Genomic DNA, 24,044 nt, shown 5'->3' on the forward strand with positions numbered 1-24,044 from the left:
AGAGAAATGAAAACAGAAAAATTCTTTGGAAATCATGCTATTTCTTTCTCATCAACTTATGCAAATCATTGGAATTGCCACTTATGCCAAAAAGAGAGAGCTCTGAAAGTGTGTTTCTAACAAAAGGCAGTTTTCTCTCTCAAATTGTTTCACAAGTTTGAAAAAAATGAAGCATCTGCATTAACTCCTAAAGGTGTCCATGTTTTCTGCCAAGTGACCTCATGGAAGAGGAGGATTCTGTTTTGGCTTGTCCTTCCACGTTGTTGTCAAGTTTGAAGAATTGAAACATCTGCATTCCCTTCTAACAGTAGATTTCCTCTATTTGACTGAGGGGACAAATTCGGCTCTGCTCATTTCTGGGGAATCGAAAATCAAGATGTTGTTTTGCAAAGCTTTGCCTTTCTTCCATCGTTACTTAATCCATCTTTTAAAATTGCTGTCACTGCTTGAAAGAGTGTGCAGTAAGTGGTGCCTCTTTCGGACAAAGGGAGGTTTCTCCAATTTTTTTCACAAGTTGAATCGCTTCTGCAATTTGTCATGCTATGTTTTTTCTGTTTCCCAGATACGCTGCCAAACACACCCAAAATTGAGACCGCGTGGCCTAATGGATAAGGCGTCTGACTTCGAATCAGAAGATTGAGGGTTCAAGTCCCTTCGTGGTCGATGTTTATGAAGCTTCAAACACCAATGCAGAAGCCTGTCATGTTCTTCTGAAAAGGGGCAAGTTTCTTTGTTACTTTTAATGATAAAAATTGGTGCGTTTAACTAAATCAAACAACCCTATGATGGAAAATTACTACAAATATAAGATAAAGGACAGTTTCCTTCAAATCTTTTAAAGCAAACCTTTAAATAAAAGTCATCAGAAACAGAGGGATATATTTGAAGAAGTTACTTGGTGGAAACACTGCTTTTAGCCATTGTTAGAGAAATGAAAACAGAAAAATTCTTTGGAAATCATGCTATTTCTTTCTCATCAACTTATGCAAATCATTGGAATTGCCACTTATGCCAAAAAGAGAGAGCTCTGAAAGTATGTTTCTAACAAAAGGCAGTTTTCTCTCTCAAATTGTTTCACAAGTTTGAAAAAAATGAAGCATCTGCATTAACTCCTAAAGGTGTCCATGTTTTCTGCCAAGTGACCTCATGGAAGAGGAGGATTCTGTTTTGGCTTGTCCTTCCACGTTGTTGTCGTCAAGTTTGAAGAATTGAAACATCTGCATTCCCTTCTAACAGTAGATTTCCTCTATTTGACTGAGGGGACAAATTCGGCTCTGCTCATTTCTGGGGAATCGAAAATCAAGATGTTGTTTTGCAAAGCTTTGCCTTTCTTCCATCGTTACTTAATCCATCTTTTAAAATTGCTGTCACTGCTTGAAAGAGTGTGCAGTAAGTGGTGCCTCTTTCGGACAAAGGGAGGTTTCTCCAATTTTTTTCACAAGTTGAATCGCTTCTGCAATTTGTCATGCTATGTTTTTTCTGTTTCCCAGATACGCTGCCAAACACACCCAAAATTGAGACCGCGTGGCCTAATGGATAAGGCGTCTGACTTCGAATCAGAAGATTGAGGGTTCAAGTCCCTTCGTGGTCGATGTTTATGAAGCTTCAAACACCAATGCAGAAGCCTGTCATGTTCTTCTGAAAAGGGGCAAGTTTCTTTGTTACTTTTAATGATAAAAATTGGTGCGTTTAACTAAATCAAACAACCCTATGATGGAAAATTACTACAAATATAAGATAAAGGACAGTTTCCTTCAAATCTTTTAAAGCAAACCTTTAAATAAAAGTCATCAGAAACAGAGGGATATATTTGAAGAAGTTACTTGGTGGAAACACTGCTTTTAGCCATTGTTAGAGAAATGAAAACAGAAAAATTCTTTGGAAATCATGCTATTTCTTTCTCATCAACTTATGCAAATCATTGGAATTGCCACTTATGCCAAAAAGAGAGAGCTCTGAAAGTATGTTTCTAACAAAAGGCAGTTTTCTCTCTCAAATTGTTTCACAAGTTTGAAAAAAATGAAGCATCTGCATTAACTCCTAAAGGTGTCCATGTTTTCTGCCAAGTGACCTCATGGAAGAGGAGGATTCTGTTTTGGCTTGTCCTTCCACGTTGTTGTCGTCAAGTTTGAAGAATTGAAACATCTGCATTCCCTTCTAACAGTAGATTTCCTCTATTTGACTGAGCGGACAAATTCGGCTCTGCTCATTTCTGGGGAATCGAAAATCAAGATGTTGTTTTGCAAAGCTTTGCCTTTCTTCCATCGTTACTTAATCCATCTTTTAAAATTGCTGTCACTGCTTGAAAGAGTGTGCAGTAAGTGGTGCCTCTTTCGGACAAAGGGAGGTTTCTCCAATTTTTTTCACAAGTTGAATCGCTTCTGCAATTTGTCATGCTTTGTTTTTTCTGTTTCCCAGATACGCTGCCAGACACACCCAAAATTGAGACCGCGTGGCCTAATGGATAAGGCGTCTGACTTCGAATCAGAAGATTGAGGGTTCGAGTCCCTTCGTGGTTGATGTTTATGAAGCTTCAAACACCAATGCAGAAGCCTGTCATGTTCTTCTGAAAAGGGGCAAGTTTCTTTGTTACTTTTAATGATAAAAATTGGTGCGTTTAACTAAATCAAACAACCCTATGATGGAAAATTACTACAAATATAAGATAAAGGACAGTTTCCTTCAAATCTTTTAAAGCAAACCTTTAAATAAAAGTCATCAGAAACAGAGGGATATATTTGAAGAAGTTACCTGGTGGAAACACTGCTTTTAGCCATTGTTAGAGAAATGAAAACAGAAAAATTCTTTGGAAATCATGCTATTTCTTTCTCATCAACTTATGCAAATCATTGGAATTGCCACTTATGCCAAAAAGAGAGAGCTCTGAAAGTGTGTTTCTAACAAAAGGCAGTTTTCTCTCTCAAATTGTTTCACAAGTTTGAAAAAAATGAAGCATCTGCATTAACTCCTAAAGGTGTCCATGTTTTCTGCCAAGTGACCTCATGGAAGAGGAGGATTCTGTTTTGGCTTGTCCTTCCACGTTGTTGTCAAGTTTGAAGAATTGAAACATCTGCATTCCCTTCTAACAGTAGATTTCCTCTATTTGACTGAGGGGACAAATTCGGCTCTGCTCATTTCTGGGGAATCGAAAATCAAGATGTTGTTTTGCAAAGCTTTGCCTTTCTTCCATCGTTACTTAATCCATCTTTTAAAATTGCTGTCACTGCTTGAAAGAGTGTGCAGTAAGTGGTGCCTCTTTCGGACAAAGGCAGGTTTCTCCAATTTTTTTCACAAGTTGAATCGCTTCTGCAATTTGTCATGCTATGTTTTTTCTTTTTCCCAGATACGCTGCCACATCCCACCCAAAATTGAGACCGCGTGGCCTAATGGATAAGGCATCTGACTTCGAATCAGAAGATTGAGGGTTCGAGTCCCTTCGTGGTCGATGTTTATGAAGCTTCAAACACCAATGAAGAAGCCTGTCATGTTCTTCTGAAAAGGGGCAAGTTACTTTTAATGATAAAAATTGGTGCGTTTAACTAAATCAAACAACCCTATGATGGAAAATTACTACAAATATAAGATAAAGGACAGTTTCCTTCAAATCTTTTAAAGCAAACCTTTAAATAAAAGTCATCAGAAACAGAGGGATATATTGGAAGAAGTTACCTGGTGGAAACACTGCTTTTAGCCATTGTTAGAGAAATGAAAACAGAAAAATTCTTTGGAAATCATGCTATTTCTTTCTCATCAACTTATGGAAATCATTGAAATTGCCACTTATGCCAAAAAGAGAGAGCTCTGAAAGTGTGTTTCTAACAAAAGGCAGTTTTCTCTCTCAAATTGTTTCACAAGTTTGAAAAAAATGAAGCATCTGCATTAACTCCTAAAGGTGTCCATGTTTTCTGCCAAGTGACCTCATGGAAGAGGAGGATTCTGTTTTGGCTTGTCCTTCCACGTTGTTGTCGTCAAGTTTGAAGAATTGAAACATCTGCATTCCCTTCTAACAGTAGATTTCCTCTATTTGACTGAGCGGACAAATTCGGCTCTGCTCATTTCTGGGGAATCGAAAATCAAGATGTTTTGCAAAGCTTTGCCTTTCTTCCATCGTTACTTAATCCATCTTTTAAAATTGCTGTCACTGCTTGAAAGAGTGTGCAGTAAGTGGTGCCTCTTTCGGACAAAGGGAGGTTTCTCCAATTTTTTTCACAAGTTGAATCGCTTCTGCAATTTGTCATGCTATGTTTTTTCTTTTTCCCAGATACGCTGCCACACACACCCAAAATTGAGACCGCGTGGCCTAATGGATAAGGCGTCTGACTTTGAATCAGAAGATTGAGAGTTCGAGTCCCTTCGTGGTCGATGTTTATGAAGCTTCAAACACCAATGCAGAAGCCTGTCATGTTCTTCTGAAAAGGGGCAAGTTTATTTGTTACTTTTAATGATAAAAATTGGTGCGTTTAACTAAATCAAACAACCCTATGATGGAAAATTACTACAAATATAAGATAAAGGACAGTTTCCTTCAAATCTTTTAAAGCAAACCTTTAAATAAAAGTCATCAGAAACAGAGGGATATATTTGAAGAAGTTACCTGGTGGAAACACTGCTTTTAGCCATTGTTAGAGAAATGAAAACAGAAAAATTCTTTGGAAATCATGCTATTTCTTTCTCATCAACTTATGTAAATCATTGGAATTGCCACTTATGCCAAAAAGAGAGAGCTCTGAAAGTGTGTTTCTAACAAAAGGCAGTTTTCTCTCTCAAATTGTTTCACAAGTTTGAAAAAAATGAAGCATCTGCATTAACTCCTAAAGGTGTCCATGTTTTCTGCCAAGTGACCTCATGGAAGAGGAGGATTCTGTTTTGGCTTGTCCTTCCACGTTGTTGTCGTCAAGTTTGAAGAATTGAAACATCTGCATTCCCTTCTAACAGTAGATTTCATCTATTTGACTGAGCGGACAAATTCGGCTCTGCTCATTTCTGGGGAATCGAAAATCAAGATGTTGTTTTGCAAAGCTTTGCCTTTCTTCCATCGTTACTTAATCCATCTTTTAAAATTGCTGTCACTGCTTGAAAGAGTGTGCAGTAAGTGGTGCCTCTTTCGGACAAAGGGAGGTTTCTCCAATTTTTTTCACAAGTTGAATCGCTTCTGCAATTTGTCATGCTTTGTTTTTTCTGTTTCCCAGATACGCTGCCACACACACACAAAATTGAGACCGCGTGGCCAATGGATAAGGCGTCTGACTTCGAATCATAAGATTGAGGGTTCGAGTCCCTTCGTGGTCGATGTTTATGAAGCTTCAAACACCAATGCAGAAGCCTGTCATGTTCTTCTGAAAAGGGGCAAGTTACTTTTAATGATAAAAATTGGTGCGTTTAACTAAATCAAACAACCCTATGATGGAAAATTACTACAAATATAAGATAAAGGACAGTTTCCTTCAAATCTTTTAAAGCAAACCTTTAAATAAAAGTCATCAGAAACAGAGGGATATATTTGAAGAAGTTACCTGGTGGAAACACTGCTTTTAGCCATTGTTAGAGAAATGAAAACAGAAAAATTCTTTGGAAATCATGCTATTTCTTTCTCATCAACTTATGCAAATCATTGGAATTGCCACTTATGCCAAAAAGAGAGAGCTCTGAAAGTGTGTTTCTAACAAAAGGCAGTTTTCTCTCTCAAATTGTTTCACAAGTTTGAAAAAAATGAAGCATCTGCATTAACTCCTAAAGGTGTCCATGTTTTCTGCCAAGTGACCTCACGGAAGAGGAGGATTCTGTTTTGGCTTGTCCTTCCACGTTGTTGTCGTCAAGTTTGAAGAATTGAAACATCTGCATTCCCTTCTAACAGTAGATTTCCTCTATTTGACTGAGCGGACAAATTCGGCTCTGCTCATTTCTGGGGAATCGAAAATCAAGATGTTGTTTTGCAAAGCTTTGCCTTTCTTCCATTGTTACTTAATCCATCTTTTAAAATTGCTGTCACTGCTTGAAAGAGTGTGCAGTAAGTGGTGCCTCTTTCGGACAAAGGGAGGTTTCTCCAATTTTTTTCACAAGTTGAATCGCTTCTGCAATTTGTCATGCTATGTTTTTTCTTTTTCCCAGATACGCTGCCACACACACCCAAAATTGAGACCGCGTGGCCTAATGGATAAGGCGTCTGACTTTGAATCAGAAGATTGAGAGTTCGAGTCCCTTCGTGGTCGATGTTTATGAAGCGTCAAACACCAATGCAGAAGCCTGTCATGTTCTTCTGAAAAGGGGCAAGTTTCTTTGTTACTTTTAATGATAAAAATTGGTGCGTTTAACTAAATCAAACAACCCTATGATGGAAAATTACTACAAATATAAGATAAAGGACAGTTTCCTTCAAATCTTTTAAAGCAAACCTTTAAATAAAAGTCATCAGAAACAGAGGGATATATTGGAAGAAGTTACCTGGTGGAAACACTGCTTTTAGCCATTGTTAGAGAAATGAAAACAGAAAAATTCTTTGGAAATCATGCTATTTCTTTCTCATCAACTTATGCAAATCATTGGAATTGCCACTTATGCCAAAAAGAGAGAGCTCTGAAAGTGTGTTTCTAACAAAAGGCAGTTTTCTCTCTCAAATTGTTTCACAAGTTTGAAAAAAATGAAGCATCTGCATTAACTCCTAAAGGTGTCCATGTTTTCTGCCAAGTGACCTCATGGAAGAGGAGGATTCTGTTTTGGCTTGTCCTTCCACGTTGTTGTCGTCAAGTTTGAAGAATTGAAACATCTGCATTCCCTTCTAACAGTAGATTTCATCTATTTGCCTGAGCGGACAAATTCGGCTCTGCTCATTTCTGGGGAATCGAAAATCAAGATGTTGTTTTGCAAAGCTTTGCCTTTCTTTCATCGTTACTTAATCCATCTTTTAAAATTGCTGTCACTGCTTGAAAGAGTGTGCAGTAAGTGGTGCCTCTTTCGGACAAAGGGAGGTTTCTCCAATTTTTTTCACAAGTTGAATCGCTTCTGCAATTTGTCATGCTATGTTTTTTCTTTTTACCAGATACGCTGCCACACACAACCAAAATTGAGACCGCGTGGCCTAATGGATAAGGCGTCTGACTTCGAATCAGAAGATTGAGGGTTCGAGTCCCTTCGTGGTCGATGTTTATGAAGCTTCAAACACCAATGCAGTAGCCTGTCATGTTCTTCTGAAAAGGGGCAAGTTTCTTTGTTACTTTTAATGATAAAAATTGGTGCGTTTAACTAAATCAAACAACCCTATGATGGAAAATTACTACAAATATAAGATAAAGGACAGTTTCCTTCAAATCTTTTAAAGCAAACCTTTAAATAAAAGTCATCAGAAACAGAGGGATATATTGGAAGAAGTTACCTGGTGGAAACACTGATTTTAGCCATTGTTAGAGAAATGAAAACAGAAAAATTCTTTGGAAATCATGCTATTTCTTTCTCATCAACTTATGCAAATCATTGGAATTGCCACTTATGCCAAAAAGAGAGAGCTCTGAAAGTGTGTTTCTAACAAAAGGCAGTTTTCTCTCTCAAATTGTTTCACAAGTTTGAAAAAAATGAAGCATCTGCATTAACTCCTAAAGGTGTCCATGTTTTCTGCCAAATGACCTCATGGAAGAGGAGGATTCTGTTTTGGCTTGTCCTTCCACATTGTTGTCAAGTTTGAAGAATTGAAACATCTGCATTCCCTTCTAACAGTAGATTTCCTCTATTTGACTGAGCGGACAAATTCGGCTCTGCTCATTTCTGGGGAATCGAAAATCAAGATGTTGTTTTGCAAAGCTTTGCCTTTCTTCCATCGTTACTTAATCCATCTTTTAAAATTGCTGTCACTGCTTGAAAGAGTGTGCAGTAAGTGGTGCCTCTTTCGGACAAAGGGAGGTTTCTCCAATTTTTTTCACAAGTTGAATCGCTTCTGCAATTTGTCATGCTATGTTTTTTCTGTTTCCCAGATACGCTGCCACACACACCCAAAATTGAGACCGCGTGGCCTAATGGATAAGGCGTCTGACTTCGAATCAGAAGATTGAGGGTTCGAGTCCCTTCGTGGTCGATGTTTATGAAGCTTCAAACACCAATGCAGAAGCCTGTCATGTTCTTCTGAAAAGGGGCAAGTTTCTTTGTTACTTTTAATGATAAAAATTGGTGCGTTTAACTAAATCAAACAACCCTACGATGGAAAATTACTACAAATATAAGATAAAGGACAGTTTCCTTCAAATCTTTTAAAGCAAACCTTTAGATAAAAGTCATCAGAAACAGAGGGATATATTGGAAGAAGTTACCTGGTGGAAACACTGCTTTTAGCCATTGTTAGAGAAATGAAAACAGAAAAATTCTTTGGAAATCATGCTATTTCTTTCTCATCAACTTATGCAAATCATTGGAATTGCCACTTATGCCAAAAAGAGAGAGCTCTGAAAGTGTGTTTCTAACAAAAGGCAGTTTTCTCTCTCAAATTGTTTCACAAGTTTGAAAAAAATGAAGCATCTGCATTAACTCCTAAAGGTGTCCATGTTTTCTGCCAAGTGACCTCATGGAAGAGGAGGATTCTGTTTTGGCTTGTCCTTCCACGTTGTTGTCAAGTTTGAAGAATTGAAACATCTGCATTCCCTTCTAACAGTAGATTTCATCTATTTGACTGAGCAGACAAATTCGGCTCTGCTCATTTCTGGGGAATCGAAAATCAAGATGTTGTTTTGCAAAGCTTTGCCTTTCTTCCATCTTTACTTAATCCATCTTTTAAAATTGCTGTCACTGCTTGAAAGAGTGTGCAGTAAGTGGTGCCTCTTTCGGACAAAGGGAGGTTTCTCCAATTTTTTTCACAAGTTGAATCGCTTCTGCAATTTGTCATGCTTTGTTTTTTCTGTTTCCCAGATACGCTGCCACACACACCCAAAATTGAGACCGCGTGGCCTAATGGATAAGGCGTCTGACTTCGAATCAGAAGATTGAGGGTTCGAGTCCCTTCGTGGTCGATGTTTATGAAGCTTCAAACACCAATGCAGAAGCCTGTCATGTTCTTCTGAAAAGGGGCTAGTTTATTTGTTACTTTTAATGATAAAAAATGAAAATTGGTGCGTTTAACTAAATCAAACAACCCTATGATGGAAAATTACTACAAATATAAGATAAAGGACAGTTTCCTTCAAATCTTTTAAAGCAAACCTTTAAATAAAAGTCATCAGAAACAGAGGGATATATTGGAAGAAGTTACCTGGTGGAAACACTGCTTTTAGCCATTGTTAGAGAAATGAAAACAGAAAAATTCTTTGGAAATCATGCTATTTCTTTCTCATCAACTTATGCAAATCATTGGAATTGCCACTTATGCCAAAAAGAGAGAGCTCTGAAAGTGTGTTTCTAACAAAAGGCAGTTTTCTCTCTCAAATTGTTTCACAAGTTTGAAAAAAATGAAGCATCTGCATTAACTCCTAAAGGTGTCCATGTTTTCTGCCAAATGACCTCATGGAAGAGGAGGATTCTGTTTTGGCTTGTCCTTCCATGTTGTTGTCAAGTTTGAAGAATTGAAACATCTGCATTCCCTTCTAACAGTAGATTTCCTCTATTTGACTGAGCGGACAAATTCGGCTCTGCTCATTTCTGGGGAATCGAAAATCAAGATGTTGTTTTGCAAAGCTTTGCCTTTCTTCCATCGTTACTTAATCCATCTTTTAAAATTGCTGTCACTGCTTGAAAGAGTGTGCAGTAAGTGGTGCCTCTTTCGGACAAAGGGAGGTTTCTCCAATTTTTTTCACAAGTTGAATCGCTTCTGCAATTTGTCATGCTATGTTTTTTCTGTTTCCCAGATACGCTGCCACACACACCCAAAATTGAGACCGCGTGGCCTAATGGATAAGGCGTCTGACTTCGAATCAGAAGATTGAGGGTTCGAGTCCCTTCGTGGTCGATGTTTATGAAGCTTCAAACACCAATGCAGAAGCCTGTCATGTTCTTCTGAAAAGGGGCAAGTTTCTTTGTTACTTTTAATGATAAAAATTGGTGCGTTTAACTAAATCAAACAACCCTACGATGGAAAATTACTACAAATATTAGATAAAGGACAGTTTCCTTCAAATCTTTTAAAGCAAACCTTTAAATAAAAGTCATCAGAAACAGAGGGATATATTGGAAGAAGTTACCTGGTGGAAACACTGCTTTTAGCCATTGTTAGAGAAATGAAAACAGAAAAATTCTTTGGAAATCATGCTATTTCTTTCTCATCAACTTATGCAAATCATTGGAATTGCCACTTATGCCAAAAAGAGAGAGCTCTGAAAGTGTGTTTCTAACAAAAGGCAGTTTTCTCTCTCAAATTGTTTCACAAGTTTGAAAAAAATGAAGCATCTGCATTAACTCCTAAAGGTGTCCATGTTTTCTGCCAAGTGACCTCACGGAAGAGGAGGATTCTGTTTTGGCTTGTCCTTCCACGTTGTTGTCGTCAAGTTTGAAGAATTGAAACATCTGCATTCCCTTCTAACAGTAGATTTCCTCTATTTGACTGAGCGGACAAATTCGGCTCTGCTCATTTCTGGGGAATCGAAAATCAAGATGTTGTTTTGCAAAGCTTTGCCTTTCTTCCATCGTTACTTAATCCATCTTTTAAAATTGCTGTCACTGCTTGAAAGAGTGTGCAGTAAGTGGTGCCTCTTTCGGACAAAGGGAGGTTTCTCCAATTTTTTTCACAAGTTGAATCGCTTCTGCAATTTGTCATGCTATGTTTTTTCTTTTTCCCAGATACGCTGCCACACACACCCAAAATTGAGACCGCGTGGCCTAATGGATAAGGCGTCTGACTTCGAATCAGAAGATTGAGGGCTCGAGTCCCTTCGTGGTCGATGTTTATGAAGCTTCAAACACCAATGCAGAAGCCTGTCATGTTCTTCTGAAAAGGGGCTAGTTTATTTGTTACTTTTAATGATAAAAAATGGTGCGTTTAACTAAATCAAACAACCCTATGATGGAAAATTACTACAAATATAAGATAAAGGACAGTTTCCTTCAAATCTTTTAAAGCAAACCTTTAAATAAAAGTCATCAGAAACAGAGGGATATATTTGAAGAAGTTACCTGGTGGAAACACTGCTTTTAGCCATTGTTAGAGAAATGAAAACAGAAAAATTCTTTGGAAATCATGCTATTTCTTTCTCATCAACTTATGCAAATCATTGGAATTGCCACTTATGCCAAAAAGAGAGAGCTCTGAAAGTGTGTTTCTAACAAAAGGCAGTTTTCTCTCTCAAATTGTTTCACAAGTTTGAAAAAAATGAAGCATCTGCATTAACTCCTAAAGGTGTCCATGTTTTCTGCCAAGTGACCTCATGGAAGAGGAGGATTCTGTTTTGGCTTGTCCTTCCACGTTGTTGTCGTCAAGTTTGAAGAATTGAAACATCTGCATTCCCTTCTAACAGTAGATTTCCTCTATTTGACTGAGCGGACAAATTCGGCTCTGCTCATTTCTGGGGAATCGAAAATCAAGATGTTGTTTTGCAAAGCTTTGCCTTTCTTCCATCGTTACTTAATCCATCTTTTAAAATTGCTGTCACTGCTTGAAAGAGTGTGCAGTAAGTGGTGCCTCTTTCGGACAAAGGGAGGTTTCTCCAATTTTTTTCACAAGTTGAATCGCTTCTGCAATTTGTCATGCTATGTTTTTTCTTTTTCCCAGATACGCTGCCACACACACCCAAAATTGAGACCGCGTGGCCTAATGGATAAGGCGTCTGACTTCGAATCAGAAGATTGAGGGTTCGAGTCCCTTCGTGGTCGATGTTTATGAAGCTTCAAACACCAATGCAGAAGCCTGTCATGTTCTTCTGAAAAGGGGCTAGTTTATTTGTTACTTTTAATGATAAAAAATGGTGCGTTTAACTAAATCAAACAACCCTATGATGGAAAATTACTACAAATATAAGATAAAGGACAGTTTCCTTCAAATCTTTTAAAGCAAACCTTTAAATAAAAGTCATCAGAAACAGAGGGATATATTTGAAGAAGTTACCTGGTGGAAACACTGCTTTTAGCCATTGTTAGAGAAATGAAAACAGAAAAATTCTTTGGAAATCATGCTATTTCCTTCTCATCAACTTATGCAAATCATTGGAATTGCCACTTATGCCAAAAAGAGAGAGCTCTGAAAGTGTGTTTCTAACAAAAGGCAGTTTTCTCTCACAAATTGTTTCACAAGTTTGAAAAAAATGAAGCATCTGCATTAACTCCTAAAGGTGTCCATGTTTTCTGCCAAGTGACCTCATGGAAGAGGAGGATTCTGTTTTGGCTTGTCCTTCCACGTTGTTGTCGTCAAGTTTGAAGAATTGAAACATCTGCATTCCCTTCTAACAGTAGATTTCCTCTATTTGACTGAGCGGACAAATTCGGCTCTGCTTATTTCTGGGGAATCGAAAATCAAGATGTTGTTTTGCAAAGCTTTGCCTTTCTTCCATCGTTACTTAATCCATCTTTTAAAATTGCTGTCACTGCTTGAAAGAGTGTGCAGTAAGTGGTGCCTCTTTCGGACAAACTGAGGTTTCTCCAATTTTTTTCACAAGTTGAATCGCTTCTGCAATTTGTCATGCTATGTTTTTTCTTTTTCCCAGATACGCTGCCACACACACCCAAAATTGAGACCGCGTGGCCTAATGGATAAGGCGTCTGACTTCGAATCAGAAGATTGAGGGTTCGAGTCCCTTCGTGGTCGATGTTTATGAAGCTTCAAACACCAATGCAGAAGCCTGTCATGTTCTTCTGAAAAGGGGCTAGTTTATTTGTTACTTTTAATGATAAAAAATGGTGCGTTTAACTAAATCAAACAACCCTATGATGGAAAATTACTACAAATATAAGATAAAGGACAGTTTCCTTCAAATCTTTTAAAGCAAACCTTTAAATAAAAGTCATCAGAAACAGAGGGATATATTGGAAGAAGTTACCTGGTGGAAACACTGCTTTTAGCCATTGTTAGAGAAATGAAAACAGAAAAATTCTTTGGAAATCATGCTATTTCTTTCTCATCAACTTATGCAAATCATTGGAATTGCCACTTATGCCAAAAAGAGAGAGCTCTGAAAGTGTGTTTCTAACAAAAGGCAGTTTTCTCTCTCAAATTGTTTCACAAGTTTGAAAAAAATGAAGCATCTGCATTAACTCCTAAAGGTGTCCATGTTTTCTGCCAAGTGACCTCATGGAAGAGGAGGATTCTGTTTTGGCTTGTCCTTCCACGTTGTTGTCAAGTTTGAAGAATTGAAACATCTGCATTCCCTTCTAACAGTAGATTTCATCTATTTGACTGAGCAGACAAATTCGGCTCTGCTCATTTCTGGGGAATCGAAAATCAAGATGTTGTTTTGCAAAGCTTTGCCTTTCTTCCATCGTTACTTAATCCATCTTTTAAAATTGCTGTCACTGCTTGAAAGAGTGTGCAGTAAGTGGTGCCTCTTTCGGACAAAGGGAGGTTTCTCCAAGTTTTTTTTCACAAGTTGAATCGCTTCTGCAATTTGTCATGCTATGTTTTTTCTTTTTCCCAGATACGCTGCCACACACACCCAAAATTGAGACCGCGTGGCCTAATGGATAAGGCGTCTGACTTCGAATCAGAAGATTGAGGGTTCGAGTCCCTTCGTGGTCGATGTTTATGAAGCTTCAAACACCAATGCAGAAGCCTGTCATGTTCTTCTGAAAAGGGGCAAGTTTCTTTGTTACTTTTAATGATAAAAATTGATGCGTTTAACTAAATCAAACAACCCTATGATGGAAAATTACTACAAATATAAGATAAAGGACAGTTTCCTTCAAATCTTTTAAAGCAAAGCTTTAAATAAAAGTCATCAGAAACAGAGGGATATATTTGAAGAAGTTACCTGGTGGAAACACTGTTTTTAGCCATTGTTAGAGAAATGAAAACAGAAAAATTCTTTGGAAATCATGCTATTTCTTTCTCATCAACTTATGCAAATCATTGGAATTGCCACTTATGCCAAAAAGAGAGAGCTCTGAAAGCGTGTTTCTAACAAAAGGCAGTTTTCTCTCTCAAATTGTTTCACAAGTTTGAAAAAAATGAAGCATCTGCATTAACTCCTAAAGGTGTCCATGTTTTCTGCCAAGTGACCTCACGGAAGAGGAGGATTCTGTTTTGGCTTGTCCTTCCACGTTGTTGTCGTCAAGTTTGAAGAATTGAAACATCTGCATTCCCTTCTAACAGTAGATTTCCTCTGTAAAAAACAAAGAAAAACATGTTACTTGCGCTCTATCCTTTATCCCTATGTATTTTTAAAACAAATGGAGGTCTTTTAGTTACCTCCAATGGCCATGAGAGGATTGAGCCCACCTGCCACATCAAGGCAGATCCCCCTAGGTGGGTCCTAACTCTAACCATTCACCTTGCTTCCTTGAGCCTCTGGCAAAAATCTCTAATGAGACAGAAAGGGGTATTTTTTATGTACACCCCTACACATTATTAACCCTTTATTAATAGTGTTCCCTATTAAGGGTTAATAATGTGTAGGGGTGTATATAAAAAATACCCCTTTCTGTCTCATTAGAGATTTTTGCCAGAGGCTCAAGGAAGCAAGGTGAATGGTTAGAGTTAGGACCCACCTAGGGGGATCTGCCTTGATGTGGCAGGTGGGCTCAATCCTCTCATGGCCATTGGAGGTAACTAAAAGACCTCCATTTGTTTTAAAAATACATAGGGATAAAGGATAGAGCGCAAGTAACATGTTTTTCTTTGTTTTTTACTATGTATTGGGGCTGATGTGTACTGTAGTCATTGCAGCCGCCCAGTAGTGATGGGAGTTGAGCGCAGGACTTTTCTTTTCTGCATTTGTATCCAATTTTTGTATTACTCAGCCTTGTTACAATGCAGCCGCCCATCCCATGTGTTCCCTATTAAGGGTTAATAATGTGTAGGGGTGTATATAAAAAATACCCCTTTCTGTCTCATTAGAGATTTTTGCCAGAGGCTCAAGGAAGCAAGGTGAATGGTTAGAGTTAGGACCCACCTAGGGGGATCTGCCTTGATGTGGCAGGTGGGCTCAATCCTCTCATGGCCATTGGAGGTAACTAAAAGACCTCCATTTGTTTTAAAAATACATAGGGATAAAGGATAGAGCGCAAGTAACATGTTTTTCTTTGTTTTTTACTATGTATTGGGGCTGATGTGTACTGTAGTCATTGCAGCCGCCCAGTAGTGATGGGAGTTGAGCGCAGGACTTTTCTTTTCTGTATTTGTATCCAATTTTTGTATTACTCAGCCTAGTTACAATGCAGCCGCCCATCCCATGTGTTCCCTATTAAGGGTTAATAATGTGTAGGGGTGTATATAAAAAATACCCCTTTCTGTCTCATTAGAGATTTTTGCCAGAGGCTCAAGGAAGCAAGGTGAATGGTTAGAGTTAGGACCCACCTAGGGGGATCTGCCTTGATGTGGCAGGTGGGCTCAATCCTCTCATGGCCATTGGAGGTAACTAAAAGACCTCCATTTGTTTTAAAAATACATAGGGATAAAGGATAGAGCGCAAGTAACATGTTTTTCTTTGTTTTTTACTATGTATTGGGGCTGATGTGTACTGTAGTCATTGCAGCCGCCCAGTAGTGATGGGAGTTGAGCGCAGGACTTTTCTTTTCTGCATTTGTATCCAATTTTTGTATTACTCAGCCTTGTTACAATGCAGCCGCCCATCCCATGTGTTCCCTATTAAGGGTTAATAATGTGTAGGGGTGTATATAAAAAATACCCCTTTCTGTCTCATTAGAGATTTTTGCCAGAGGCTCAAGGAAGCAAGGTGAATGGTTAGAGTTAGGACCCACCTAGGGGGATCTGCCTTGATGTGGCAGGTGGGCTCAATCCTCTCATGGCCATTGGAGGTAACTAAAAGACCTCCATTTGTTTTAAAAATACATAGGGATAAAGGATAGAGCGCAAGTAACATGTTTTTCTTTGTTTTTTACTATGTATTGGGGCTGATGTGTACTGTAGTCATTGCAGCCGCCCAGTAGTGATGGGAGTTGAGCGCAGGACTTTTCTTTTCTGCATTTGTATCCAATTTTTGTATTACTCAGCCTTGTTACAATGCAGCCGCCCATCCCATGTGTTCCCTATTAAGGGTTAATAATGTGTAGGGGTGTATATAAAAAATACCCCTTTCTGTCTCATTAGAGATTTTTGCCAGAGGCTCAAGGAAGCAAGGTGAATGGTTAGAGTTAGGACCCACCTAGGGGGATCTGCCTTGATGTGGCAGGTGGGCTCAATCCTCTCATGGCCATTGGAGGTAACTAAAAGACCTCCATTTGTTTTAAAAATACATAGGGATAAAGGATAGAGCGCAAGTAACATGTTTTTCTTTGTTTTTTACTATGTATTGGGGCTGATGTGTACTGTAGTCATTGCAGCCGCCCAGTAGTGATGGGAGTTGAGCGCAGGACTTTTCTTTTCTGCATTTGTATCCAATTTTTGTATTACTCAGCCTTGTTACAATGCAGCCGCCCATCCCATGTGTTCCCTATTAAGGGTTAATAATGTGTAGGGGTGTATATAAAAAATACCCCTTTCTGTCTCATTAGAGATTTTTGCCAGAGGCTCAAGGAAGCAAGGTGAATGGTTAGAGTTAGGACCCACCTAGGGGGATCTGCCTTGATGTGGCAGGTGGGCTCAATCCTCTCATGGCCATTGGAGGTAACTAAAAGACCTCCATTTGTTTTAAAAATACATAGGGATAAAGGATAGAGCGCAAGTAACATGTTTTTCTTTGTTTTTTACTATGTATTGGGGCTGATGTGTACTGTAGTCATTGCAGCCGCCCAGTAGTGATGGGAGTTGAGCGCAGGACTTTTCTTTTCTGCATTAGTAGATTTCCTCTATTTGACTGAGCGGACAAATTCGGCTCTGCTCATTTCTGGGGAATCGAAAATCAAGATGTTGTTTTGCAAAGCTTTGCCTTTCTTCCATCGTTACTTAATCCATCTTTTAAAATTGCTGTCACTGCTTGAAAGAGTGTGCAGTAAGTGGTGCCTCTTTCGGACAAAGGGAGGTTTCTCCAATTTTTTTCACAAGTTGAATCGCTTCTGCAATTTGTCATGCTATGTTTTTTCTTTTTCCCAGATACGCTGCCACACACACCCAAAATTGAGACCGCGTGGCCTAATGGATAAGGCGTCTGACTTCGAATCAGAAGATTGAGGGTTGGAGTCCCTTCGTGGTCGATGTTTATGAAGCTTCAAACACCAATGCAGAAGCCTGTCATGTTCTTCTGAAAAGGGGCTAGTTTATTTGTTACTTTTAATGATAAAAAATGGTGCGTTTAACTAAATCAAACAACCCTATGATGGAAAATTACTACAAATATAAGATAAAGGACAGTTTCCTTCAAATCTTTTAAAGCAAACCTTTAAATAAAAGTCATCAGAAACAGAGGGATATATTTGAAGAAGTTACCTGGTGGAAACACTGCTTTTAGCCATTGTTAGAGAAATGAAAACAGAAAAATTCTTTGGAAATCATGCTATTTCTTTCTCATCAACTTATGCAAATCATTGGAATTGCCACTTATGCCAAAAAGAGAGAGCTCTGAAAGTGTGTTTCTAACAAAAGGCAGTTTTCTCTCTCAAATTGTTTCACAAGTTTGAAAAAAATGAAGCATCTGCATTAACTCCTAAAGGTGTCCATGTTTTCTGCCAAGTGACCTCATGGAAGAGGAGGATTCTGTTTTGGCTTGTCCTTCCACGTTGTTGTCAAGTTTGAAGAATTGAAACATCTGCATTCCCTTCTAACAGTAGATTTCCTCTATTTGACTGAGCGGACAAATTCGGCTCTGCTAGTTTCTGGGGAATCGAAAATCAAGATGTTGTTTTGCAAAGCTTTGCCTTTCTTCCATCGTTACTTAATCCATCTTTTAAAATTGCTGTCACTGCTTGAAAGAGTGTGCAGTAAGTGGTGCCTCTTTCGGACAAAGGGAGGTTTCTCCAATTTTTTTCACAAGTTGAATCGCTTCTGCAATTTGTCATGCTTTGTTTTTTCTGTTTCCCAGATACGCTGCCACACACACCCAAAATTGAGACTGCGTGGCCTAATGGATAAGGCGTCTGACTTCGAATCAGAAGATTGAGGGTTCGAGTCCCTTCGTGGTCGATGTTTATGAAGCTTCAAACACCAATGCAGAAGCCTGTCATGTTCTTCTGTAAAGGGGCAAGTTTCTTTGTTACTTTTAATGATAAAAATTGGTGCGTTTAACTAAATCAAACAACCCTATGATGGAAAATTACTACAAATATAAGATAAAGGACAGTTTCCTTCAAATCTTTTAAAGCAAACCTTTAAATAAAAGTCATCAGAAACAGAGGGATATATTGGAAGAAGTTACCTGGTGGAAACACTGCTTTTAGCCATTGTTAGAGAAATGAAAACAGAAAAATTCTTTGGAAATCATGCTATTTCTTTCTCATCAACTTATGCAAATCATTGGAATTGCCACTTATGCCAAAAAGAGAGAGCTCTGAAAGTGTGTTTCTAACAAAAGGCAGTTTTCTCTCTCAAATTGTTTCACAAGTTTGAAAAAAATGAAGCATCTGCATTAACTCCTAAAGGTGTCCATGTTTTCTGCCAAGTGACCTCACGGAAGAAGAGGATTCTGTTTTGGCTTGTCCTTCCACGTTGTTGTCGTCAAGTTTGAAGAATTGAAACATCTGCATTCCCTTCTAACAGTAGATTTCCTCTATTTGACTGAGCGGACAAATTCGGCTCTGCTCATTTCTGGGGAATCGAAAATCAAGATGTTGTTTTGCAAAGCTTTGCCTTTCTTCCATCGTTACTTAATCCATCTTTTAAAATTGCTGTCACTGCTTGAAAGAGTGTGCAGTAAGTGGTGCCTCTTTCGGACAAAGGGAGGTTTCTCCAATTTTTTTCACAAGTTGAATCGCTTCTGCAATTTGTCATGCTATGTTTTTTCTTTTTCCCAGATACGCTGCCACACACACCCAAAATTGAGACCGCGTGGCCTAATGGATAAGGCGTCTGACTTCGAATCAGAAGATTGAGGGTTCGAGTCCCTTCGTGGTCGATGTTTATGAAGCTTCAAACACCAATGCAGAAGCCTGTCATGTTCTTCTGAAAAGGGGCTAGTTTATTTGTTACTTTTAATGATAAAAAATGGTGCGTTTAACTAAATCAAACAACCCTATGATGGAAAATTACTACAAATATAAGATAAAGGACAGTTTCCTTCAAATCTTTTAAAGCAAACCTTTAAATAAAAGTCATCAGAAACAGAGGGATATATTTGAAGAAGTTACCTGGTGGAAACACTGCTTTTAGCCATTGTTAGAGAAATGAAAACAGAAAAATTCTTTGGAAATCATGCTATTTCCTTCTCATCAACTTATGCAAATCATTGGAATTGCCACTTATGCCAAAAAGAGAGAGCTCTGAAAGTGTGTTTCTAACAAAAGGCAGTTTTCTCTCACAAATTGTTTCACAAGTTTGAAAAAAATGAAGCATCTGCATTAACTCCTAAAGGTGTCCATGTTTTCTGCCAAGTGACCTCATGGAAGAGGAGGATTCTGTTTTGGCTTGTCCTTCCACGTTGTTGTCGTCAAGTTTGAAGAATTGAAACATCTGCATTCCCTTCTAACAGTAGATTTCCTCTATTTGACTGAGCGGACAAATTCGGCTCTGCTTATTTCTGGGGAATCGAAAATCAAGATGTTGTTTTGCAAAGCTTTGCCTTTCTTCCATCGTTACTTAATCCATCTTTTAAAATTGCTGTCACTGCTTGAAAGAGTGTGCAGTAAGTGGTGCCTCTTTCGGACAAAGGGAGGTTTCTCCAATTTTTTTCACAAGTTGAATCGCTTCTGCAATTTGTCATGCTATGTTTTTTCTTTTTCCCAGATACGCTGCCACACACACCCAAAATTGAGACCGCGTGGCCTAATTGATAAGGTGTCTGACTTTGAATCAGAAGATTGAGGGTTCGAGTCCCTTCGTGGTTGATGTTTATGAAGCTTCAAACACCAATGCAGAAGCCTGTCATGTTCTTCTGAAAAGGGGCAAGTTACTTTTAATGATAAAAATTGGTGCGTTTAACTAAATCAAACAACCCTATGATATAAAATTACTACAAATATAAGATAAAGGACAGTTTCCTTCAAATCTTTTAAAGCAAACCTTTAAATAAAAGCCATCAGAAACAGAGGGATATATTGGAAGAAGTTACCTGGTGGAAACACTGCTTTTAGCCATTGTTAGAGAAATGAAAACAGAAAAATTCTTTGGAAATCATGCTATTTCTTTCTCATCAACTTATGCAAATCATTGGAATTGCCACTTATGCCAAAAAGAGAGAGCTCTGAAAGTGTGATTCTAACAAAAGGCAGTTTTCTCTCTCAAATTGTTTCACAAGTTTGAAAAAAATGAAGCATCTGCATTAACTCCTAAAGGTGTCCATGTTTTCTGCCAAGTGACCTCATGGAAGAGGAGGATTCTGTTTTGGCTTGTCCTTCCACGTTGTTGTCAAGTTTGAAGAATTGAAACATCTGCATTCCCTTCTAACAGTAGATTTCCTCTATTTGACTGAGGGGACAAATTCGGCTCTGCTCATTTCTGGGGAATCGAAAATCAAGATGTTGTTTTGCAAAGCTTTGCCTTTCTTCCATCGTTACTTAATCCATCTTTTAAAATTGCTGTCACTGCTTGAAAGAGTGTGCAGTAAGTGGTGCCTCTTTCGGACAAAGGCAGGTTTCTCCAATTTTTTTCACAAGTTGAATCGCTTCTGCAATTTGTCATGCTATGTTTTTTCTTTTTCCCAGATACGCTGCCACATCCCACCCAAAATTGAGACCGCGTGGCCTAATGGATAAGGCGTCTGACTTCGAATCAGAAGATTGAGGGTTCGAGTCCCTTCGTGGTCGATGTTTATGAAGCTTCAAACACCAATGAAGAAGCCTGTCATGTTCTTCTGAAAAGGGGCAAGTTTCTTTGTTACTTTTAATGATAAAAAATGGTGCGTTTAACTAAATCAAACAACCCTATGATGGAAAATTACTACAAATATAAGATAAAGGACAGTTTCCTTCAAATCTTTTAAAGCAAACCTTTAAATAAAAGTCATCAGAAACAGAGGGATATATTTGAAGAAGTTACCTGGTGGAAACACTGCTTTTAGCCATTGTTAGAGAAATGAAAACAGAAAAATTATTTGGAAATCATGCTATTTCTTTCTCATCAACTTATGCAAATCATTGGAATTGCCACTTATGCCAAAAAGAGAGAGCTCTGAAAGTGTGTTTCTAACAAAAGGCAGTTTTCTCTCTCAAATTGTTTCACAAGTTTGAAAAAAATGAAGCATCTGCATTAACTCCTAAAGGTGTCCATGTTTTCTGCCAAGTGACCTCATGGAAGAGGAGGATTCTGTTTTGGCTTGTCCTTCCACGTTGTTGTCGTCAAGTTTGAAGAATTGAAACATCTGCATTCCCTTCTAACAGTAGATTTCCTCTATTTGACTGAGCGGACAAATTCGGCTCTGCTCATTTCTGGGGAATCGAAAATCAAGATGTTGTTTTGCAAAGCTTTGCCTTTCTTCCATCGTTACTTAACCCATCTTTTAAAATTGCTGTCACTGCTTGAAAGAGTGTGCAGTAAGTGGTGCCTCTTTCGGACAAAGGGAGGTTTCTCCAATTTTTTTCACAAGTTGAATCGCTTCTGCAATTTGTCATGCTATGTTTTTTCTTTTTCCCAGATACGCTGCCACACACACCCAAAATTGAGACCGCGTGGCCTAATGGATAAGGCGTCTGACTTCGAATCAGAAGATTGAGGATTCGAGTCCCTTCGTGGTCGATGTTTATGAAGCTTCAAACACCAATGCAGAAGCCTGTCATGTTCTTCTGAAAAGGGGCAAGTTTATTTGTTACTTTTAATGATAAAAAATGGTGCGTTTAACTAAATCAAACAACCCTATGATGGAAAATTACTACAAATATAAGATAAAGGACAGTTTCCTTCAAATCTTTTAAAGCAAACCTTTAAATAAAAGTCATCAGAAACAGAGGGATATATTGGAAGAAGTTACCTGGTGGAAACACTGCTTTTAGCCATTGTTAGAGAAATGAAAACAGAAAAATTCTTTGGAAATCATACTATTTCCTTCTCATCAACTTATGCAAATCATTGGAATTGCCACTTATGCCAAAAAGAGAGAGCTCTGAAAGTGTGTTTCTAACAAAAGGCAGTTTTCTCTCACAAATTGTTTCACAAGTTTGAAAAAAATGAAGCATCTGCATTAACTCCTAAAGGTGTCCATGTTTTCTGCCAAGTGACCTCATGGAGAGGAGGATTCTGTTTTGGCTTGTCCTTCCACGTTGTTGTCGTCAAGTTTGAAGAATTGAAACATCTGCATTCCCTTCTAACAGTAGATTTCCTCTATTTGACTGAGCGGACAAATTCGGCTCTGCTCATTTCTGGGGAATCGAAAATCAAGATGTTGTTTTGCAAAGCTTTGCCTTTCTTCCATCGTTACTTAATCCATCTTTTAAAATTGCTGTCACTGCTTGAAAGAGTGTGCAGTAAGTGGTGCCTCTTTCGGACAAAGGGAGGTTTCTCCAATTTTTTTCACAAGTTGAATCGCTTCTGCAATTTGTCATGCTATGTTTTTTCTTTTTCCCAGATACGCTGCCACACACACCCAAAATTGAGACCGCGTGGCCTAATTGATAAGGTGTCTGACTTTGAATCAGAAGATTGAGAGTTCGAGTCCCTTCGTGGTCGATGTTTATGAAGCTTCAAACACCAATGCAGAAGCCTGTCATGTTCTTCTGAAAAGGGGCAAGTTTATTTGTTACTTTTAATGATAAAAAATGGTGCGTTTAACTAAATCAAACAACCCTATGATGGAAAATTACTACAAATATAAGATAAAGGACAGTTTCCTTCAAATCTTTTAAAGCAAACCTTTAAATAAAAGTCATCAGAAACAGAGGGATATATTGGAAGAAGTTACCTGGTGGAAACACTGCTTTTAGCCATTGTTAGAGAAATGAAAACAGAAAAATTCTTTGGAAATCATGCTATTTCTTTCTCATCAACTTATGAAAATCATTGGAATTGCCACTTATGCCAAAAAGAGAGAGCTCTGAAAGTGTGTTTCTAACAAAAGGCAGTTTTCTCTCACAAATTGTTTCACAAGTTTGAAAAAAATGAAGCATCTGCATTAACTCCTAAAGGTGTCCATGTTTTCTGCCAAGTGACCTCATGGAAGAGGAGGATTCTGTTTTGGCTTGTCCTTCCACGTTGTTGTCGTCAAGTTTGAAGAATTGAAACATCTGCATTCCCTTCTAACAGTAGATTTCCTCTATTTGACTGAGGGGACAAATTCGGCTCTGCTCATTTCTGGGGAATCGAAAATCAAGATGTTGTTTTGCAAAGCTTTGCCTTTCTTCCATCGTTACTTAATCCATCTTTTAAAATTGCTGTCACTGCTTGAAAGAGTGTGCAGTAAGTGGTGCCTCTTTCGGACAAAGGCAGGTTTCTCCAATTTTTTTCACAAGTTGAATCGCTTCTGCAATTTGTCATGCTATGTTTTTTCTTTTTCCCAGATACGCTGCCACACACACCCAAAATTGAGACCGCGTGGCCTAATGGATAAGGCGTCTGACTTTGAATCAGAAGATTGAGAGTTCGAGTCCCTTCGTGGTCGATGTTTATGAAGCATCAAACACCAATGCAGAAGCCTGTCATGTTCTTCTGAAAAGGGGCAAGTTTATTTGTTACTTTTAATGATAAAAATTGGTGCGTTTAACTAAATCAAACAACCCTATGATGGAAAATTACTACAAATATAAGATAAAGGACTCTCTCAAATTGTTTCACAAGTTTGAAAAAAATGAAGCATCTGCATTAACTCCTAAAGGTGTCCATGTTTTCTGCCAAGTGACCTCATGGAAGAGGAGGATTCTGTTTTGGCTTGTCCTTCCACGTTGTTGTCGTCAAGTTTGAAGAATTGAAACATCTGCATTCCCTTCTAACAGTAGATTTCCTCTATTTGACTGAGCGGACA

General features: G+C 38.4%; 19 non-coding genes across 19 annotated transcripts; all 19 read left to right on the plus strand.

Moving 5' to 3' along the window:
• The first annotated feature begins 590 nt into the window (after positions 1–590).
• Positions 591–663, plus strand: TRNAR-UCG (transfer RNA arginine (anticodon UCG)). The gene has a single exon. It is a non-coding gene; the product is annotated as a tRNA-Arg (tRNA).
• Positions 664–1,518: 855 nt separating this feature from the next.
• Positions 1,519–1,591, plus strand: TRNAR-UCG (transfer RNA arginine (anticodon UCG)). Its single transcript has one exon. It is a non-coding gene; the product is annotated as a tRNA-Arg (tRNA).
• An 855-nt stretch (positions 1,592–2,446) lies between these two features.
• On the plus strand, positions 2,447–2,519 carry TRNAR-UCG (transfer RNA arginine (anticodon UCG)). The gene has a single exon. It is a non-coding gene; the product is annotated as a tRNA-Arg (tRNA).
• An 853-nt stretch (positions 2,520–3,372) lies between these two features.
• Positions 3,373–3,445, plus strand: TRNAR-UCG (transfer RNA arginine (anticodon UCG)). Its single transcript has one exon. It is a non-coding gene; the product is annotated as a tRNA-Arg (tRNA).
• An 844-nt stretch (positions 3,446–4,289) lies between these two features.
• TRNAQ-UUG (transfer RNA glutamine (anticodon UUG)) lies at positions 4,290–4,362 on the plus strand. The gene has a single exon. It is a non-coding gene; the product is annotated as a tRNA-Gln (tRNA).
• A 1,774-nt stretch (positions 4,363–6,136) lies between these two features.
• Positions 6,137–6,209, plus strand: TRNAQ-UUG (transfer RNA glutamine (anticodon UUG)). The gene has a single exon. It is a non-coding gene; the product is annotated as a tRNA-Gln (tRNA).
• An 855-nt stretch (positions 6,210–7,064) lies between these two features.
• Positions 7,065–7,137, plus strand: TRNAR-UCG (transfer RNA arginine (anticodon UCG)). The gene has a single exon. It is a non-coding gene; the product is annotated as a tRNA-Arg (tRNA).
• Positions 7,138–7,989: 852 nt separating this feature from the next.
• Positions 7,990–8,062, plus strand: TRNAR-UCG (transfer RNA arginine (anticodon UCG)). Its single transcript has one exon. It is a non-coding gene; the product is annotated as a tRNA-Arg (tRNA).
• Positions 8,063–8,914: 852 nt separating this feature from the next.
• On the plus strand, positions 8,915–8,987 carry TRNAR-UCG (transfer RNA arginine (anticodon UCG)). The gene has a single exon. It is a non-coding gene; the product is annotated as a tRNA-Arg (tRNA).
• Positions 8,988–9,846: 859 nt separating this feature from the next.
• TRNAR-UCG (transfer RNA arginine (anticodon UCG)) lies at positions 9,847–9,919 on the plus strand. Its single transcript has one exon. It is a non-coding gene; the product is annotated as a tRNA-Arg (tRNA).
• Positions 9,920–11,702: 1,783 nt separating this feature from the next.
• Positions 11,703–11,775, plus strand: TRNAR-UCG (transfer RNA arginine (anticodon UCG)). The gene has a single exon. It is a non-coding gene; the product is annotated as a tRNA-Arg (tRNA).
• An 855-nt stretch (positions 11,776–12,630) lies between these two features.
• Positions 12,631–12,703, plus strand: TRNAR-UCG (transfer RNA arginine (anticodon UCG)). Its single transcript has one exon. It is a non-coding gene; the product is annotated as a tRNA-Arg (tRNA).
• An 854-nt stretch (positions 12,704–13,557) lies between these two features.
• On the plus strand, positions 13,558–13,630 carry TRNAR-UCG (transfer RNA arginine (anticodon UCG)). Its single transcript has one exon. It is a non-coding gene; the product is annotated as a tRNA-Arg (tRNA).
• Positions 13,631–18,054: 4,424 nt separating this feature from the next.
• TRNAR-UCG (transfer RNA arginine (anticodon UCG)) lies at positions 18,055–18,127 on the plus strand. Its single transcript has one exon. It is a non-coding gene; the product is annotated as a tRNA-Arg (tRNA).
• Positions 18,128–18,982: 855 nt separating this feature from the next.
• Positions 18,983–19,055, plus strand: TRNAR-UCG (transfer RNA arginine (anticodon UCG)). The gene has a single exon. It is a non-coding gene; the product is annotated as a tRNA-Arg (tRNA).
• Positions 19,056–19,910: 855 nt separating this feature from the next.
• Positions 19,911–19,983, plus strand: TRNAQ-UUG (transfer RNA glutamine (anticodon UUG)). The gene has a single exon. It is a non-coding gene; the product is annotated as a tRNA-Gln (tRNA).
• An 845-nt stretch (positions 19,984–20,828) lies between these two features.
• On the plus strand, positions 20,829–20,901 carry TRNAR-UCG (transfer RNA arginine (anticodon UCG)). Its single transcript has one exon. It is a non-coding gene; the product is annotated as a tRNA-Arg (tRNA).
• A 1,782-nt stretch (positions 20,902–22,683) lies between these two features.
• TRNAQ-UUG (transfer RNA glutamine (anticodon UUG)) lies at positions 22,684–22,756 on the plus strand. Its single transcript has one exon. It is a non-coding gene; the product is annotated as a tRNA-Gln (tRNA).
• Positions 22,757–23,611: 855 nt separating this feature from the next.
• Positions 23,612–23,684, plus strand: TRNAQ-UUG (transfer RNA glutamine (anticodon UUG)). Its single transcript has one exon. It is a non-coding gene; the product is annotated as a tRNA-Gln (tRNA).
• The last annotated feature ends 360 nt before the right edge of the window (positions 23,685–24,044 follow it).

This window comes from Pelobates fuscus, chromosome 9, assembly GCF_036172605.1.
Source record: "Pelobates fuscus isolate aPelFus1 chromosome 9, aPelFus1.pri, whole genome shotgun sequence".
Classification (NCBI taxonomy): domain Eukaryota; kingdom Metazoa; phylum Chordata; class Amphibia; order Anura; family Pelobatidae; genus Pelobates; species Pelobates fuscus.